Source organism: Bufo bufo, chromosome 3 (genome assembly GCF_905171765.1).
Source record: "Bufo bufo chromosome 3, aBufBuf1.1, whole genome shotgun sequence".
NCBI classification, from domain to species: Eukaryota; Metazoa; Chordata; class Amphibia; order Anura; family Bufonidae; genus Bufo; species Bufo bufo.
In genome coordinates, this window is record NC_053391.1 from 420084614 (window position 1) to 420102718 (window position 18105).

The window sequence follows — 18105 nt, forward strand, 5'->3', positions numbered from 1 at the left end:
TCCTCCCTCCAAAAAATACTCATCCTTGTGGGGGTTTCTGTACTCTAATCCAAAATCTTTATATATATATATATATATATATATATATATATATATGGTTATCTATTAATGAAATTTATGTAAAGGAGTTAAACTGTGAGCCCATTGGTGGCAAAGACAGATGGTAATGCATATACTCTATGATCAGCATTACAAAAAATGTATGAGAGCACAAACAATGGGATTTGAACTTGATCAAAATTTAAATCATAGTGATCCACAAATGTCATCTTCTTAAAGATATTCCTATGACATTTAAAGGCTAGGAGTTCCTTTGACATTGAAGAACCCCTGATATTCAGTATTGCAACCTGCTCCTAGTTTCACACTTTTGTCATGTGGGAGTGTTCTTCCCATTAACACATGTTGGATGAGAGGTCTGTCCGGCCATGATGCTGTTGGCATTTTACCCCAAACACTCCATGCTGACTTCCTGCTGCTGCCCCCATGCACCGCTATTTGTTTCCTGACAGGTAGGCTCCTGAGTAGCAGATAGTCTACCCCGGGAACATTTGGCTCCAGATCTCCCACTGCTTCCACCCTGCTGGCTCAGCCGCACGCTGCCACCCTGTGGCTATCTCATGGGCCTGCTGCCACCCTCACCCCCTAATGATGATGACCCCTCTTCATCCAGCTCCTATGTGCGATTGGCTACATCATCATTTACTAATGTCTGTTCATCACTTATGTGACCCTCATCAGTCTCACGGCCACATTCCTGACTGCTCTCAACACATGCTCCTACCCGACTGTCATCATCGCTAGTTGCACGCCTAAGGGAGGATACAGCGGACCTCCCTTCTAAGTCTTTGCTGGCCTGTAACTGCTAACTGTCCTCACTAAGCTCATCCTTGATGAAAAGCGGAGTAGAGCAGGCAGCATACATTACTTCCAGAGCAGAAGGAGCATCAAAAACAAGAGGCAGTTGCAGGACAGTTGAGGGCACTGAGGGTGTTCCTGGGCCATGCCAACTAAGTGTGGTGTCAGAGGAACCCACCGACTCCTGCCTGTGTGTATCTGTTGTCACCTGAGATGATGTTGAAGAGCAAGTCAACTATTCTAGTACAGCTGGATTGTCTGTCAAAACATGACTGCTGGATGACAGTCCCATCTCTGGCCTGCTGCTGTGACCGCTGATACCACCACCCCTTCTTCTGCTGCTACTTGTCGGCTACAGCAACATTTTTGCCACTTCCCGTTCCTTTTGAGGGCCCAGCAAAGTCCAGCAAGCGCCAGGATAGTCTCCTAAAGAGGATTCAGCTGCGGGATCGGAGTGCCACCAGTGCAGAGCTTGCTCAGGAATGGCAGCAGGCAGGTGTGAGCGCATCTGCACGCACAGTGAGGCGAAGAATTTTGGAAGATGGCCTGGTGTCAAGAAGGGCAGCAAAGAAGCCACTTCTCTCCAAAAAAAACATCAGGGACAGATTGATCTTCTGCAGAAAGTATGGTGAATGGACTGCTGAGGACTTGGGCAAAGTCATATTCTCCGATTAAGCCTCTTTCCGATTGTTTGGGGCATCTGGAAAAAGGCTTGTCCGGAGAAGAAAAGGTGAGCGCTACCATCAGTTCTGTGTCATGCCAACAGTAAAGCATCCTGAGACCATTCATGTGTGGGGTTGCTTCTCATCCAAGGGAGTGGGCTCACTCACAATTTTGCCCAAAAACACAGCCATGAATAAAGAATGGTACCAAAACACCCTCCAACAGCAACTTCTTCCAACAATCCAAAAACAGTTTGGTGAAGAACAATGCATTTTCCAGCACGATGGAGCACCGTGCTATAAGGCAAAAGTGATAACTATGTGGCTCGGGGACCAAAACGTTGATATTTTGGGTCCATGGCCTGGAAACTCCCCAGATCTTAATCCCATTGAGAACTTGTGGTCAATCCTCAAGAGGCGGTTGGACAAACAAAAACCCACTAATTCTGACAAACTCCAAGAAGTGATTATGAAATAATGGGTTGCTATCAGTCAGGAATTGGCCCAGAAGTTGATTGAGAGCATGCTCAGTCGAATTGCAGAGGTCCTGAAAAAGAAGGGCCAACACTGCAAATACTGACTCTTTGCATAAATGTCATGTAATTGTCGATAAAAGCCTTTGAAACGTATGAAGTGTGTGTAATTATACACTGCGTGCAGAATTATTAGGCAAATGAGTATTTTGACCACATCATCCTCTTTATGCATGTTGTCTTACTCCAAGCTGTATAGGCTCGAAAGCCTACTACCAATTAAGCATATTAGGTGATGTGCATCTCTGTAATGAGAAGGGGTGTGGTCTAATGACATCAACACCCTATATTAGGTGTGCATAATTATTAGGCAACTTCCTTTCCTTTGGCAAAATGGGTCAAAAGAAGGACTTGACAGGCTCAGAAAAGTAAAAAATAGTGAGATATCTTGCAGAGGGATGCAGCACTCTTAAAATTGCAAAGCTTCTGAAGCGTGATCATCGAACAATCAAGCGTTTCATTCAAAATAGTCAACAGGGTCGCAAGAAGCGTGTGGAAAAACCAAGGCGCAAAATAACTGCCCATGAACTGAGAAAAGTCAAGCGTGCAGCTGCCAAGATGCCACTTGCCACCAGTTTGGCCATATTTCAGAGCTGCAACATCACTGGAGTGCCCAAAAGCACAAGGTGTGCAATACTCAGAGACATGGCCAAGGTAAGAAAGGCTGAAAGACGACCACCACTGAACAAGACACACAAGCTGAAACGTCAAGACTGGGCCAAGAAATATCTCAAGACTGATTTTTCTAAGGTTTTATGGACTGATGAAATGAGAGTGAGTCTTGATGGGCCAGATGGATGGGCCCGTGGCTGGATTGGTAAAGGGCAGAGAGCTCCAGACCGACTCAGAAGCCAGCAAGGTGGAGGTGGAGTACTGGTTTGGGCTGGTATCATCAAAGATGAGCTTGTGGGGCCTTTTCGGGTTGAGGATGGAGTCAAGCTCAACTCCCAGTCCTACTGCCAGTTTCTGGAAGACACCTTCTTCAAGCAGTGGTACAGGAAGAAGTCTGCATCCTTCAAGAAAAACATGATTTTCATGCAGGACAATGCTCCATCACACGCGTCCAAGTACTCCACAGCGTGGCTGGCAAGAAAGGGTATAAAAGAAGAAAATCTAATGACATGGCCTCCTTGTTCACCTGATCTGAACCCCATTGAGAACCTGTGGTCCATCATCAAATGTGAGATTTACAAGGAGGGAAAACAGTACACCTCTCTGAACAGTGTCTGGGAGGCTGTGGTTGCTGCTGCACGCAATGTTGATGGTGAACAGATCAAAACACTGACAGAATCCATGGATGGCAGGCTTTTGAGTGTCCTTGCAAAGAAAGGTGGCTATATTGGTCACTGATTTGTTTTTGTTTTGTTTTTGAATGTCAGAAATGTATATTTGTGAATGTTGAGATGTTATATTGGTTTCACTGGTAAAAATAAATAATTGAAATGGGTATATATTTGTTTTTTGTTAAATTGACTAATAATTATGCACAGTAATAGTCACCTGCACACACAGATATCCCCCTAAAATAGCTAAAACTAAAAACAAACTAAAAACTACTTCCAAAAATATTCAGCTTTGATATTAATGAGTTTTTTGGGTTCATTGAGAACATGGTTGTTGTTCAATAATAAAATTAATCCTCAAAAATACAACTTGCCTAATAATTCTGCACTCCCTGTATTTAACTACATCACAGAAACAACTGAAACAAAGATCGAAAAGCAGTTTAGCAGCAAACTTTGTGAAAACTAATATTTGTGTCATTCTCAAAACTTTTGGCCATGACTGCATAGTCATAGGCCCTAAAAAGGCAGTAGGTGATATATTTGTTATAATGTTTATTCTAGGAAACAGGAAGATTAATCAATATAAATAGAGTACTTCTGATGGCAGCATGATGAGTACTTTTCAAACTTTAATTTATGAAAATTCATTAATATTAAGAAATTTATTAGAATAAAAGCTTTCTTTTCATCTCTGAGGGCTTTGCCAAGTTTAATGAATTACCTTTCACTCTGTCATTGCACACAAGGTGACAGATTGAAATGGAAAGAACATAGATATTTAAAAGCAGGCAAAATATATTTTACTAAAAATGTGCACGATAAAAGTAATTTTTGTGAAAGTACCCCTATCAATAATTATATTTTATTTATGCTGCTTAAATAAGTAATACATACAGTTGCAAGAAAAAGTATGTGAACCCTTTGGAATGATATGGATTTCTGCACAAATTGGTCATAAAATGTGATCTGATCTTCATCTAAGTCACAACAATAGACAATCACAGTCTGCTTAAACTAATAACCCTCAAAGAATTAAATGTTACCATGTTTTTATTGAACACACCATGTAAACATTCACAGTCAGGTGGAAAAAGTATGTGAACCCCTAGACTAATGACATCTCTAAGAGCTAATTGGAGTGAGGTGTCAGCCAACTGGAGTCCAATCAATGAGATGAGATTGGAGGTGTTGGTTACAGCTGCCCTGCCCTATAAAAAACACACACCAGTTCTGGGTTTGCTTTTCACAAGAAGCATTGCCTGATGTGAATGATGCCTCGCACAAAAGAGCTCTCAGAAGACCTACGATTAAGAATTGTTGACTTGTATAAAGCTGGAAAGGGTTATAAAAGTATCTCCAAAAGCCTTGCTGTTCATCAGTCCGCGGTAAGACAAATTGTCTATAAATGGAGAAAGTTCAGGACTGCTGCTACTCTCCCTAGGAGTGGCCATCCTGTAAAGATGACTGCAAGAGCACAGCGCAGACTGCTCAATGAGGTGAAGAAGAATCCTAGAGTGTCAGCTAAAGACTTACAAAAGTCTCTGGCATATGCTGACATTCCTGTTAGCGAATCTACGATACGTAAAACACTAAACAAGAATGGATTTCATGGGAGGATACCACAGAGGAAGCCACTGCTGTCCAAAAAAAACATTACTGCACGTTTACAGTTTGCACAAGAGCACCTGGATGTTCCACAGCAGTACTGGCCAAATATTCTGTGGACAGATAAAACCAAAGTTGAGTTGTTTGGAAGAAACACACAACACTATGTGTGGAGAAAAAGAGGCACAGCACACCAACATCAAAACCTCATTTCAACTGTGAAGTATGGTGGTGGGGGCATCATGGTTTGGGGCTGCTTTGCTGCGTCAGGGCCTGGAAGGATTGCTATCATCGAAGGAAAAATGAATTCCCAAGTTTCTCAAGACATTTTTCAGGAGAACTTAAGGCCATCTGTCCACCAGCTGAAGCTCAACAGAAGATGGGTGTTGCAACAGGACAACGACCCAAAGCATAGAAGTAAATCAACAACAGAATGGCTTAAACAGAAGAAAATGCACCTTCTGGAGTGGCCCAGTCAGAGTCCTGACCTCAACGCGATTGAGATGCTGTGGCATGACCTCAAGAAAGCGATTCACACCAGACATCCCAAGAATATTGCTGAACTGAAACAGTTTTGTAAAGAGGAATGGTCAAGAATTACTCCTGACCGTTGTGCACGTCTGATCTGCAACTACAGGAAACGTTTGGTTGAAGGTTATTAAATCCAAGGGTTCACATACTTTTTCCACCTGCACTGTGAATGTTTACATGGTGTGTTCAATAAAAACATGGTAACATTTAACTCTTTGTGTGTTATTAGTTTAAGCAGACTGTGATTGTCTATTGTTGTGACTTAGATGAAGATCAGATCACATTTTATGACCAATTTGTGCAGAAATCCATTTCATTCCAAAGGGTTCACATACTTTTTTTGCAACTGTATCTATGCTGTAACTGTGTTATCTTAAAAGGAAAATGGCATTTTTTTAGATTTCAATAACCTGTTGCTTACTTCTCCTTCCTAAACGTTTTCTACATATGCTGAAAAATCTCACCAGTCTTTAAAAATTTTGTCCACTTTAAAGAGGACCTGTCACCTGACAAGTCTGTGTAACTATTTGCATTCCCCATGTAATAATGATTCTGGAGCATCTGTTCTTATGAGTCTATGTTGTGCCATTCCTTTGTTGCTACTGTAGTGATAAGCAGCGTAGGCAATATTCGTTTAAGCAATATTTCCCAAATTTTTCGCATAATATTCACAATAAATTCGCGAATTCTAGAATTCGTGATCTCCAGTCATTATTTTCACGATTGCGCAAATCGGCACTAATGATGCGCATATTTCTTGCGCAATACATTCACATTTTATCAGGTCTGAGTAGATATTACTGATTGGTCACTAAGTATTGTTGTGACATCACAGCACTATGTCTGTAGCATGTATGTATGGATAGCATAGAAACAGTAATTCCTATCACACTACCTAACACCCAGCACTGAAAACTATCAGTTACACTAAATCAGGATATAACCTACACTGACTATCTCCCAATAGCTATCTGTATTAGCATATATATATATATATATATATATATATATATATATATATATATATATATATATATTTTAAATTACCGGCAGCACCACCAAGCCAAAAAACTAAGTAAAAAGGGTGCACTGCCCGAGTATGGTAACTGGTGCTTACCCACTGATACAGAATAAAGAAATCGGACTGCACTCCAGATGAATCTTTAGTGAAAAAAGGATTTATTCACCCATGAGGTGGCACAAGCGACGTTTCGGCTCACATATGAGCCTTTCTCAAGCATTGGTAAGAAGTGAACAAGTTACATATAAAGGTGTGTCAATCATAACACTTACTGCTTCAACTTAATTGATACTTAAAGACATATCAGCAGAAAAATATTACAAATAAAACAACATACTTCCAATTCAATATAGTTAATAAAGGACGAGTGCAGTAAGTGCATAAAGTGCATAGTGCATCAAAATTACATATGAATTCATCCAAATCCATAATTATTCTCAGCTGTATTATACTCAAAACGTGATGATTACATAAATCATAATGATACACATGTGTGGGAGGAGGGAACCAGTTAATTGATACCTGGGATAGTTCTAGCGACCACGCAGACCATCGCGCTGTACAGCGCGTCCTTGTAATACCTTTGCGCATGTCCCGATAGGCTACTGCGTCTTTATCCAGCGCCCGCCAAGGGACGCACGTGCGTCGCAAGGTCACATGTCAGTGACGTAGGCGGCGCACACTGCGATAACCCACGGCTTCCTATGCATCTGTCAAAGAAGGAAGCGCATGCGCATAAATTGTCCCCAATGTACTGACCGCCATATTAGATAAGGGAACATTGCCCTATTGTTAATATATACTATACAGACTGCCGATTTTCGTTCCACATTAAGTCACTCCGGGTCAATCCCATATGTCCGCAGGTTGGAAGAGTCTCCACCTTTTCCAAGTAGGAGGCTCAATTCCAATCGTTACCCCAGTTCTGTGAGCACGTCAGTACCATCAGTGCTGTGGGTCCCAAACCTGCTAAAGTGCGTGACTAAGAGGGATTCTCCTCATTATCATGTATCAGAACAGTACCTAATTATAGGTCGGCAGTAAAGAGTACAAGCATGGATTCCATCCTATCTCAAGATTGGGAAGAGGGGGACAAAATGGAAAACGATTCTCTATTCTAAACCTTCGGGACATATGCAAGCATCACAAGAAAACAATATAAAAAGAAAAAGATATTTTTTAACGTAGGCCTCTCATACACTGTCCAGGTCCATCAATTTTGCAAGATACCTTCTCCAAAAGTGTAAGTGTACCTGAAATAATAAAATAAAAAAGTTATCAGTGATGCATATAAATTATTTCACATTTTTCTTGGTTACTAATTAAAAAAAAATATATTATTGCCAATGAATCCGTCTACTACAAGTGAATTACTTAACGCACAACCAAAGCATAATAGGGCAAACCAACCCACTCACATCCCACCAACATATCTATAGTCAATATTCAGTCCATTAGGGTGCAGACTATTTAGGGTCTGTATCCAATACATTTCTCTTTTTTTAAGTAGGGATATCCGATCCCCACCTCTCCATGACATATGCACCTGATCAATAATCCAGCACCTAAGATCTTTTTCACTGTGCTTTTTCAAGCCAAAATGCCTGGGAACTGGAAGATCTGTGCGTCCCTTTCTGATAGTGTAACGGTGGTTATTCAATCTGGTCTTTAAGTCGGTGGAGGTCTCACCCACATAAAAGAAGTTGACATGGGCATGATAAAATGTATATAACATGCGAGGAACAGAAAAAATGCGTAGTAGGACAGCACCACTTACTTGTTATAAGCTTAAAAATACTTAGCGGCGGTGCTCGTGGTGTCAGGTCTCGGCCTCAGAGACCCCCAAAGTTTACCAGTAGAAATGAAGATAGTCACGGCACTCCAAAAGCTTCCTTAGTCAGTGTTCTTTATTCCACCAAAAGTACAGCAGCAACGTTTCGACAATAGTCTTTATCAAGCTACATAAAAGTTTACAAGTGACCCACACTACATTTTATAAGGGTATCAATTACTCAGTGGGTGTGTTCCAAACAGCAAACCTGCCCCCTCTCAGGTATAAACAGTCATATAATCCAATATACATAATCAAATATAAGTTAACAACCACAGTGTCTAGTAATATAAGGCATTCCAGGTGTTGATACGGAGGCTCCTAATCTTCAGCGTGTCCATGGTGTTCGGCGTCTTCCGCATACAACTGCGGCTGCGCGAGTATCCAGACGGGATTCACATACATCACATGGTCGACAGACCGGTCATGTGATCAATGACGTTCCTGTTGGTCATCTGACTGGTGACGCGCCTTAGCGTCTAATTGCTGTCATGGAAACCACAGGTCCTGCACAGATAATCTATTGTCCCGTGTGGTACTCTTTATTTGATGCTATTTCTAATATGCGCAGCTGATGTACAGACGCCGATCACCCTGGGCATAATGCCAGACAGGTGATATCAATCGGAAAGATATAATTTCATCTATTTTATTTTATTTTATTTTATTGAGCAACGACGTAGGAACCACTCACTGCAGGATACCCAAAATAGGCCCATATCAGAACTAAGGTTCAATACCTTACCTGGCATGCGTAAAGCGGAGATGTGTAACCTCACATACGAGCACGTAGGAGGCCCTCTCATAGGAACCCGGGGCTGTTCAAACAATGTGGCCCTATCAACCGCTCGCTTTCAAGGGGATAGGTTCAAAATAGCATAGAGGGTGAGATCTCGTGTGTTTTACGGTATAAAGTGACCAAACCGATACTCCCCATGAGTGAATACCCAGGGGATATATCGGCATGTAATATACAATGATAGAGAATAAATTGGACTGGGAATACTAAGGCCACAACCATCGCCCCCCTCTGTCAAAGAGAGACCACAGATGTCCGCCTTTGCCTGGTCTGGGTCCAACCGCTAAGTAAAAGACCCCTACCAAGCCTATCCCCATTGTCTTCTGTTAATATAACATAGTTTTGTCATTCTTTGTATAAACATCACCCCATGCCAATGAACCAGAACAAAATCCACATATATAGATCAGCTCACCAGGTGCGTAATCAAGGAAGAAAATCCCGCACGCCGCATATGTGGTCCACATCCGCCACGCATACCCAGTCAATGTAATCCGAACCATAACATACAATCAGTACGACAATATAATAAACCTGCTAGATGGTTCCCAGGTCGCTGCTTCCAAAACACCTTGGTCCATCCTTTGCCCAAATCTCACATGGCAGCCTTATCTATAAGTGATAAATAGAAAAAAGAAAGAAGAAAATTAAATTTGTTAATAATCTCGATACAACATCGGGTACTTCCACTTAGTATATAAAAAAAAAAACCTTATTCACATCCCCCATGGCGACTCAAAAGAGGGAGCCCACCCTGAACTCCCGTTTGAGTCCCTTTGGCTCAATGGTGTCCAGTTCAAAGATCCATCTGAGTTCCAGTCGTTTTAATAGTCGTTCCCGATCACCACCTCTCTGCGGTGTGGGGACGCCATCAATAATCCTGAACCTGAGTTGCGCAACGTTGTGTTTACATCTAAAAAAATGTTCCGGGACCGGGAGTTCACCTTCCAAATTCTCGGACATATTCTCCATCCTGGTAAACAATTTCCGGATGGAGTACCTGTGCTGGTTGATCCTCAGCTTGCATGCCTGTGTGGTCTCACCCACATAGATGAGACCACACGGGCATTGCAATGTATAGATCACATAATCAGAGGAACATGTATAAAAACCCTTTATCTCATATTTCTTTCCAGTGTGTGAGTGAAAAAAAGTTTGTCCCTTCAACATATTATTACAGTTGCAGCAACTGAGGCAAGGATAACAGCCTTTTCTGGAGATGCACGGTTTATCAGGCCTCTGCAGAAAAGAGTGTACCAACTGATCCCCCAGATTTTTTGATCTTCTATAGGACATGAGCGGTGGTGTCTGAAACTCAACAATATCTGGGAAAGAGCGTGTCAGGATCTGCCAATTCCGTTTAAGCGTATCCGCTATTTGTTTGCTTAAAACCGAATGTGTGGACACAAAAGGTAATCTCTTTTTTTCATTTTTTGTTTTGGTCATGGTCAATAGATGCGTCCGCGTCTGTTGCCTGACTTTGTCAAGATGTCTCTTGACAAATTTTGAGCTCATTGCCTGCAATCTATTATCTACATTTTCTTCCTCTGAAATGATATGTCTTGCCCTGAGAAGTTGGCTATATGGGAGAGAATTCAACATGTTCTTAGGATGGGCACTGTCAAAGCGCAACATATTATTTCGATCCGTTGGTTTAACAAAGATGTCTGTTTGAAGACCACTCTCAGTCATATAAACCAATGTATCTAGAAATTGTATAGAGTGTGACGAGTCCACTCTAGTAAATTTCAGTTGCGTATGGATGTTATTGATATGGGCATGAAACTCCTGAAGGTCCGCGTCCGTCCCTGTCCATATGAGGAAAATGTCGTCTATATACCTCATCCACCCGGACGCCGAACACCATGGACACGCTAAAGATTAGGAGCCTCCGTATCAACACCTGGTATGCCTTATATTACTAGACACTGTGGTTGTTAACTTATATTTGATTATGTATATTGGATTATATGACTGTTTATACCTGAGAGGGGGCGGGTTTGTTGTTTGGAACACACCCACTGAGTAATTGATACCCTTATAAAATGTAGTGTGGGTCACTTGTAAACTTTTATGTAGCTTGATAAAGACTATTGTCGAAACGTTGCTGCTGTACTTTTGGTGGAATAAAGAACACTGACTAAGGAAGCTTTTGGAGTGCCGTGACTATCTTCATTTCTACTTATAACATGCAAGGAGTCACATGTCAAGTGAAACTTGATAGGATATATCTGTCCTGTCCCAGGGTGTGTAAATACCCTCGACCTACATATTACCCGGGGGGATATATATATATATATATATATATATATATATAAAAAAACTATCTAATGTAATTGGATAAGGAATAGGATCCAGATGAAAGGATAGAGCACAGCAATGTCACTGCTCTCTCTCTCTCTCTCTCTCTCTCTCAGAACTGCAAAAAAAAAGTGCAGAAAATGGCTGCTGGGGAGTTTCTTATATAGTAAAGGGGTAGGCAACTTTTCTATTGGTTGCTAGGGATGTTGCTAAGCTCTGACAAATATATTAGAGCCTTCTCATTGGCCCACGAGCAAGAAGGGAGGTTACTGATGGAAAAAAAATCTAGAATATTCGCGATTACGAATATATAGCACTATATTCTACAACTTCACATTTTCTCGAAGTGCCGATAATCGCCATAAAAATTTGTGATTTGAATATTCGCGATCAACACTAGTTCTAGCAACTTGCAGTAAAGGTACAGATGGGTGTTTCCAGTTACCTGTGCCATGTGACGCCAGCAGAACTGATTGGACAGAGTACTACACACCCAATACTGGTAACACCCAGCAGTACCTTTACTGCAGACTTCTGGCAATTTATTTATACACTTCTAGGATTAATACAGGAAACATAGAATGATAAGATAAGTTTTTCCAGAACTGGTATTACATGAATAACGCAAGTACTATAGTTACTAAAACAGACAGGTCCTCAATACTGCGGGGGTCATTTACTATTCTGAAATACACCTAAATTAGGCGTATTTCAGGCGCAGATGGCGGGGCAATGGTTAGTTGCACTGCTATCTGTGACTTCGCCTCGCTTACCACAGGTTTAAAATTGCGGCCGTGGCATGGGCGGGGAAAGGTACAGGCCGGCAGGCCCATTTCATTCATTTTCTACTTCTGTTTTAGGTGTAGAAAATGGTCTAAATGTAAGACAACTCGGAAGCTGTCTTACATTTAGAACTGGCGCTGGATGATCCAAAGTTATAGAGAGGCCTGCGCCTCTTCATAACTTTGGCTGAACCACCTCCAGAACACTTTCTAGTGTATTTCCTTGTCCACTAGGTAGAGCAGGGGTATATCACAGCCAAAAATTGGTAAATGTCACCCAACTATGTACCAGACAAATTAGTGAATTGTATTTCCCTTTCCACTATGTAGAGCAAGGGTATATCACAGCCAAAAATTTGTAAATTTCACCCAACAATGCAACAGACAAATTAGTGACATGTATTTCCCTTTCCACTATGTAGAGCAGGGGTATATCACAGCCAAAAATTTGGGAATTTCACCCAACAATGTAACAGATGAATTAGTGAAATGTATTTCCTTGTTCACTAGGTAGAGCAGGGGTATAAAACAGTCAAAAATTGGTGAATCTCACCCAACAATGTAACAGATGAATTAGTGAAATGTATTTCCTTGTCCACTAGGTAGAGCAGCCTAAAAGAAAGAAGGGACCGTGAATATTATAATTGCACTGTTATTTTGATTTTATGTTAATTCTATATGTTATATTTTATAACTGTTTTATAACTACATTGGCCTTATATTGCTATTTGGCACATTTATGTCAGTATATGATAGTGGAATAATATATGCATGATTAGCCATATAATAGGCATCATTTTATAAGTGAGAAATAAATAAGATTTAGATGACTTCTTGTGAGCTGGCCTTTTCTTTGTATATTATTTGTCTAGCTATTGGATGGTAGCAGGCTGTGCTCTATTTTGGTGAGCTTCTCACAACGGTTTTGTGTACACTTCTTTTTTGGTAATCATTCAATAGGGAATATAGCTCCCGGAATATTGTAGAAGTTTAGCGTACAGTTTATATCATGCATTCAGAAAATGTAGACATTTGGCATTTTGTAGCCCAGAAAAAAAAAAGAATTGAGAATTTTTGTTTTATAAACAAAAATGACAATAAAATGTGATAAGTTGATCCTACAATGTCTGATACATTTAGGGATCTAGAAAAGATCCTGGTAAAACAAATAGGACAGCAATGGGAGGTAAAATCATTATCACATTATCTAAATGTGGGCATCACACCGATGGGTTTAACACTATATAACACTCCAGCATCTGATCTCCATAGTGAGGAATTTGACTCACAATGGGAATGCTTTTTCAAATTGCAATCGGCTGCATTAGTTAAATTGATAATACAGAGGAGACAACAAATAGTTGCAGAATTAGAACAAAAAATCGATCTAATAAAAACAAAGATGGACTCTTTCAAAAAAGAGGAGGAATTTTTTTGATTACAAAATAACTTGATTAGGAAACTAGAGGAAGTTGAACAGGAGATTATACAAAAAAAGACACATTTTGTTTTGATTTCAACAAAGAAAAATTGCATACCAAAAATACCCCAAGTCTACAACTCCATTTACTAATATACCAATCCAAAATAAAACTAGGGATATATCCAACTCCACTTCTGCTATGACCCCTTTTTTAGGCAATCAACAGAGAAATCAACAGGTGAAAATGAATCACAAATATATAAAAAAAGATTTACACACGAGGAAATACACACAATCATACTCACAGCAGAAAAAAGACACACAATCACTATTCAAGATACCGAGCAAATTCACGTTTTCAAAACAGATCCCAACAATGTTTATGACACCGCAGACACAACAGTTAGAAATAAACAATGTGGTAACCACAGCACAGATTTACGCACAGAATGGACAAACACCCAGCAAAAAAAAGAGGACCCGAAGGGGTGGACGGAAACGAAAACAGCAAACTAAAAATATGGAAAACATCATCAATTTGAGTTCTAGTGACCTAAAGGAGAATGAACTTAAACTCTTAAACAAGGGTCTAAAATTTGCACCAAGTGCACCTTTGAGGAAATTTGATGTGTATGTGGGCATAGAAAAATATATGAAAAAATTATGCTGGAAAAAATATTTCTTTAAAACCCCATAACACAACAAAATCCTCAAATGTGCACATACAAACACATTGATTTGAAATTGAAATCACGGATGTACCCGAGACAGGAGATGGGGAAAGAAATGTTGCCCTTTAAAGGAGCAGTAGAAATGGATATTAGAAAAATGAGAGAAAAAAAAGCAGACCAATTGTAATTTGACTAAAGATGAGATACAAGCAGTGAAGAATCTACAAAAAAACTACCAGATCACAATTCGCCCTGTCGACAAAGGCGGAGCAATCGTGATTCTGGATACAACAAAATATTAAGATGAATGTAACAAACAGTTATCAGATGTGAAAACATACCAAGTATTAGAGAGAGACCCCATTAAAATGTATGAGGAAGAACTGAGAATTGTGTGATGCAGCAAAAGAAAAATGTATCTTGAATCAATCTGAATATGACTTCATATTGGGAACTCCTAAAAAGTTGCCAGTTTTCTATTGCATCCCAAAGATGCATAAAGATCCTATTAATCCACCTGGGAGACCAATAGTCTCTGGAATAGGCTCATTGACAGCCAATCTGTCACAATACCTGGATAATATGTTGCAACCGTATGTAAAAAACATCCCATCATATCTGAAGGACACTACAACGGTTGTCAACTTATTTGAAAACTTGACATGTAATCCTGGCTGGATCATTGCAACGTTGAATGTCAGCTCGCTCTACACATGCATCAATCATGAGCACGGTATACATGCAATAAAAACCATGCTATCACAGAAAAAAGTTCTGAAAATTGAACAGTTGCAATTCATCCAAGATAGTAATAAATATGTGTTAACACACAATTATTTCTATTTTGATTCCAAATATTATTAACAGTTGATGGGCACCGCCATGGGCACCAGATTCACCCCCAGCTGTGCCAACCTGTTCATGGCAGCTTGGGAACAGAGTACCATCACACCCATTCTGGGGTTGGGTCTGGTGCTCTGGCGGCGCTACATCAACAATATCATACTGATTTGGGATAGGCTGAATGACGATCTTGTGTGATTTTTGGATGGGCTAAACCATAATGAGCTCAACCTTAAATTTACGCCGAACATCAGCACACAAGTGGTGCAATTTTTGGACCTCAACATAGAAATAAATGGCCCTAAATTTCTGTGTAGCACATATCAAAAGTCTGTATCGAGGAACAGCTTTATTTTAAATACAAGCTGCCATTTACCTCGATGGTTGCTGAATGTGCAATTCAGCCAATTTCGTAGGCTGAAGCGCAACTGTACTAGTGATGAACAGTTTGATCAGGAGGCAATATCCCTAAAAAATTTATTTATGGAAAAGCAGTATTCGTCCGTGCTGTTGGATGATGCACTGTGTAGAGTGAAAAATCTAGATAGACACACATTTTTTGAAGAAAATAGTAAAAGCAACCAAGGAGAAGCAACATCTAAGTTAATATTACCCTTCAATGTAGAATATAAAAAGATCTCAAAAGTTGTGAACAGACACTGGCACATGTTGCATGATGACAAAATTTTGGCTATTGTTTTACCAGCTAAACCACCTATTGTTTACACAAAAGCAGCAAATTTAGGGTTGCAAGTAGCTCTGACTATTAGGAGACAAGAAAAAACATCCATAACTACACCTTGGATGACCCTAAAGGGGTTTTATAGGTGCGGTACCTGGGAATTGTAGAACAACTCAATTCCCCAGGAAAACCACAAAAATAGTCTCCCGAATCAATTCATACAAATGGGAGATTAGTGAAATATTGTCTTGCAACAGCGAAGCCGTTATTTATATGTTGAAGTGTCCATGTGCAAAACAGTACGTGGGTCGTACCAGCACGACCCTCAAGATCAGGATCTCTGAACATATAAATAACATTAAGAAGGGTTATGATAAGCATGTGCTGTCTAATCATTTCAAAATACATCATGCCAGTGACCCAACAGGCTTAAAGTATGCAGCTCTCCAGACTGTTAAGAAAGACTGGAGGGGAGGCGACTTTATATCTAAAATGTCCCAGTATGAGTCTAAAATGATTTATGAGCTTGGAACTATAGCACCTAGGGGACTCAATTCTGAACTCGAAATCTTTGGATTCCTATAGATGATCCGGTGGCGAGGTTACATGATGTGTCGATGCCAGGCTGTATTACCAGCGCATCGACACGTCCTGCAACCTCCCACCGAATCCAGTCATCCCATCGGTTGAAGCCAAGTCCCGTTCGATTAATGTATGCTGATTTTACCTAAGATACTGCTACAATGTAATATTATTGCTAGTATATAGTGTACAATACTGACATATTTGAGAAGAGTAATGTGCATTTTATGAACTAATGTGTATTTGATACAGTACTGTTTAATTTGATATAGCATTGTCTAATTTAGTCACGGTCCGGTCCAGGTTTTGATTCCAGCTTAGACTCCTTATAAGGAGCAATATGTCCCCCTTTCTCCATTCAATAATTTGCCACTGAGGAAGAAACCCATGCGGTTTTGAAACGCGTCTGGCTAGAAGACTGCACCCCTGCTATAACTTGCGATATACTTCCAGAATAGCAAAATCTCAAATATCTATTCTGACGATTGAAAAGTAAAAGTGCGCATGCGTGAAGTTTCAGACATCGGAGTGAAACAACTTGCGGTGCTATGAGCGTCCGAATATCTGTACTGCGCAGGTGCGCAGTGTTGCCGGCACGCACGTGGAGTCGTGAGCGTCCGGAAATCCGAACTGCGTAGGTAGCAACCAGAAACTATCTGTGGAGCTGCCGAACCTTGCAGATTACCATCAACATTGGGTAAGAAGCGCATAGCGCTACAAAAGAAAACTACCCCTAATATCACAAGGGCGGCAAAGCGACTGGACATGTAAGTGGACCTACGCCCCACTACTAACAATCATATAACGCATATACCACTGTGCATTAACATACTGGACACTCACTCAAGCCCGATAGAACTTTCCATTATTCTGTTGGAAGTATACCAATCAAGAGAAATATAATGAAAACAACAAAGGGTTGTAGTCTAAAGTACATATAATAAGCTGTGATAGCTCTGCAGTTTAATAGAAAGGAGGGACCGTGACTATTATAATTACACTGTTATTTTGATTTTATGTTGATTTTATATGTTATATGTTATGTTATATTTTATAACTGTTTTATAACTACATTGTTCTTATTTGGCACGTTTATGTCAGTATATGATGTGGAATAATGTATACATGATTAGCCATATAATATGCATAATTTCATAAGTGAGAAATAAATAAGATTTAGGTGACTTCTTGTGAGCTGGCCTTTTCTTTGTATATTATTTGTCTAGCTATTGGATGGTAGCAGGCTGTGCTCTATTTTGGTGAGCTTCCCACAACGGTTTTGTGTACACTTCTTTTTGGTAAAAAAATAAATAAATAAAAGAATACGATTCCATTCCGCCAAGGTTTTTGGAGTTTTGACATCACGGTGTTCAGTGTGTGATGCAAATGTCATAATGTCCTTATTTTGCTGCTCAATACAAATATGACAGGACCAACTTTTTTTAAAATATACACTCACCTAAAGAATTATTAGGAACACCATACTAATAAGGTGTTGGACCCCCTTTTGCCTTCAGAACTGCCTTAATTCTACGTGGCATTGATTCAACAAGGTGCTGATAGCATTCTTTAGAAATGTTGGCCCATATTGATAGGATAGCATCTTGCAGTTGATGGAGATTTGAGGGATGCACATCCAAGGCACGAAGCTCCCGTTCCACCACATCCCAAAGATGCTCTATTGGGTTGAGATCT